This window comes from Dendrobium catenatum, unplaced genomic scaffold, assembly GCF_001605985.2.
Source record: "Dendrobium catenatum unplaced genomic scaffold, ASM160598v2 fragScaff_scaffold_1482, whole genome shotgun sequence".
Classification (NCBI taxonomy): Eukaryota; Viridiplantae; Streptophyta; class Magnoliopsida; order Asparagales; family Orchidaceae; genus Dendrobium; species Dendrobium catenatum.
The window spans coordinates 1,623,884-1,627,307 of record NW_021319944.1 but is presented as its reverse complement, the minus strand read 5'-3'; the positions used below and the strand labels follow the sequence as shown (position 1 = coordinate 1,627,307).

The 3,424-nt window shown below is 36.1% G+C and overlaps 1 long non-coding RNA gene across 2 annotated transcripts; it reads right to left on the bottom strand.

The window, feature by feature from the left end:
- Positions 1–1,280: 1,280 nt before the first annotated feature.
- Positions 1,281–2,588, bottom strand: LOC110111954. 2 transcript variants are annotated; one of them, XR_002304974.2, is made up of 2 exons: positions 2,321–2,588; positions 1,281–1,544 (listed from the first exon to the last, which is right to left on the bottom strand). It is a non-coding gene; the product is annotated as an uncharacterized LOC110111954 (long non-coding RNA). The 2 variants fall into 2 exon arrangements; XR_002304973.2 differs by having other exon boundaries at positions 1,673–2,585.
- Positions 2,589–3,424: the final 836 nt, after the last annotated feature.

Below are 3,424 nucleotides of genomic sequence, written 5' to 3'. Positions count from 1 at the left end.
CACCCGACTGCGATCCTTCTTGCCATCGTTACCCGACCATGATCTTTCCGACCTATGTTTCTTGTCAATTATGATCCTTCCAACCACCATCACCAGCCAACCACTGTCGCCCGATTATAGTCCTTTCGACCTGCATTGCTCGTCTACTATGATCCTTCCAACCAAACGAACATGTCAACTCTGATCCTTCCAACTCCCACCATTTAATATACTCGATATGATATATACTTGCTACATCAAGCCAAGGCCTTTGCCCCAAGGAAGGGCTTCATTTGTAATCAATTACAAATACTAATGGATTCAATTAAACTCCCGTGAGTTTTTCCCCTATTAGGAGTTTCCACGTAAAAACTCTGATGTCTCATATGAACGTTGTACACCTATATCCTTCATTTGTTTGCGTGCTAGATTTTCGTACAAGGCTAGGTTCCTAAACTTTATATTTTTTTTACCCCCATGGATGTTCCAAGATGCAACAATTTTTTTATCCTAATAAAAGTACGATAAAGCAGATAAATATAGATCTTCAAGAAGCAATAGCCACCAAATCTAGCATTTCCTATAAGAAATTCAGGAACCAAGACAGATATTTAAATTATCTTAAATTTCCAGTACCAAATTTCCAGCAAAAAACACCATAGCTTGCAATCACCTCAGGACGGGGAGCTTCTCAGGGAATTAGCCAGTAAACAAACAGCTTCAACTAAAAAAAACATTTAAGAATACTCGTCCTGAGGCGATTGCAAGCTATGGTGTTTTTTGCTTGAAATTTGGTACTAAAAATTTAAGGTAATTTAAATATGTGTCTTGGTTCCTGAATTTCTTATAGGAAATGCTAGATTTGGTGGCTATTGTTTCTTGAAGATCTATATTTATCTGCCTTATCATATGGACTTGCTTTCCAAAGCATTTATACAAGAAATGAAAATTATATATATATAAAAAAGTTTAATATGAAGACTGCGAAAACCAGTAAAAACGTCGTTGGAAATGTATTTGTGGACCATACTTTTATGTGAATGTAACGGCTTATTTATTAATAATGTGAATAATGTAAATATACAATTTGAGGTGTTACTTAAATAAGAGTGGTCAATTTTTTTCGAAAATTAAATAATTTTGATAAAAAAAATTTTAATGAACAATATTAGCGTTCTTATTGCTTTATAAAACAACTATAGATACATTAATTTCTTAAAGATATAGAAAGCATTTCTTTAGTACAAATTTTTCGAAAGCAACTGAAAAAACTGTCTACAAAAAGTTATAATTGCAATTTGAAAAATAAAGCAATAAGAAAGATATCCCAAATTTATGACATAAAGATAATGGATGACAAATTTATGACATTTTAATGCTCTCCAAAGTAGGTTATCTCAATAATATTTGTCTAGATTACAAAAGAGTGAGAGGAGATTCCTCTTAAATTAGGGCCTCTAAAAAGAGAGGATAATGGAGACCACATAAAGAGAAGGGATGACAAATTTTCTATCTTCAACTAATGATGTATTTCTGCCTCTTTTATCTCTCTTCGAAATCCACACCTTCAAAAAAATATTTTCCAATTTTTTTTCAAAGAAAATTAAGATTCTCTAACTAGAAAAAAAAATATTAAATTTAAGATGCATCGCTTAACTCATCCAAAACTATAAATCTTCTCAAAATTCTTCACCTTTATCGAAGAAAGAAAATGAATTTCCCTGATATGGAAGATCTAATACCAGGCCTTCCAGAAGAAATAGGCTTGGAGTGCCTTATTCGAGCCCCCCACAAAACCCTCCCTCTTCTCCAACAAGTCTGCCGGAGGAAACAAGCAACTGAATCCCCCTTCTTTCACCACCTATGTCGCTTCGCCGGTTCCTCCCACCATCTCATCATCTTCATAGAGGCCCACTACGCAGTTAGATGCTCCCTCAGGTTTTTTTCCTCCCACCCCTATTGTCGTCTCGTTGCACTCAACCTGTCTACCGGTGAGTGGGCTTCCCTCCGACCAATCCCTTTAGTCTCCCTCGACCACCCCTTTTTCTTTTGTGTCTTTTCCTCCTGCCTCCACCTCGTCGTCAATGGTGGGGGGCGGGTTCGGGTTTGGGCGTGGAATTAAGCTATTTTTTTAATTTTTTTATTTCGGCGGCATTTTTCTGTCGAACAGCCGTCGGAGAAATTACCGGAGGCTAAATTCCGCCGGAAAAATGTTTAAGGCGAATTTTGTTCTCCGAAATTTTTTTCTTTACCGGCAAAAAAAAATTCACCAAAAATACGTCGGAAAACTATTAAATCCGCCATAAGAAAAAGATTGTAGGGAAGGGGAGGGAGGGTCTACCTGTGGCGGAGAGGGTATGGTGAGACTATAAGAAGATGATGAGGTGGTCGGAGAAACTAGTGGACCTACGAAGGCAGTGAAGGAGGAATGCTTCGATTGCTTGTTTCCATCGGCAACAGACTCGTCGGAGAAGAGGAAGGGTTCCGTGGAGGACTCAAATACGGCACTCCAAGCCGATTTCTTCTGGAAGGTCTGCAATCAGATGTTTCATATCGGAAAAGTTTGATTTCTGTTTTTGCGAGAAAGGTGGCTTGTGGAAGGGATTGGGGGAATTTATAGATAGACTAATTTAATGAATAGTTATAATTATAATTTTTTGTAACTCAATTTGGTTTGTTGGTTGGAAGCTTTATTTACTAATTAAAAGATCATGAGTTCGAATCTTGCTTTTATGATGTGTGTGTTTTCCCTAATTAGCCTAAATGTTCAAAAAAGAAGTCTTTTATGTATTATTGGGGACCCAAAAAAAAATATTTTTCATAGGTAAGAATTAGTTTGACATTTAACGAGGAGCGTAAGTGAAGTTATCGACTCGAACTTCGATTTGCTCAAAGTGGGGAAAAAGATGATCTAAGGGTCAGTGATGAATGGTGGGGTGTGTCGAAAAGATTAGGGAAGTTTAAAATAATGAGGAAATATAACCTTTCTATTAGAGCACCTATAACATGCTCCTCGTCATAATATTATTTTAAATAATAATTTAGATATATTGTCTAAAAATTATCTTGATCGAGCACGAATTCCGAGATAAATTCACATTGAAAACTTTGTAATTTAAACTCGGGACCATTTGAGCTCCAATTTCAACAAAGTTATAGTCAAATTGAACGTCTTAAAAAGACGAACCAAACGACACAAAATTTGACCCAATCCGATGCCAAATGGATTCAAATCAAAGACCTGAAGCACATTTGGAAGGTTCAAACATTAAATTGGGCAATTAAATGATTTTTAAAAGTGACATGCTTATAGTCTAATAAAGCGGCTCAATAAGAAGAATCCAATGAGGCCAAGATCATCGAATTTTGACATCATTAAGGTACATAAATACTCGATAAATGGTTCATGATCAAAGGAGTCCATATCAACCATATATTTGAAACA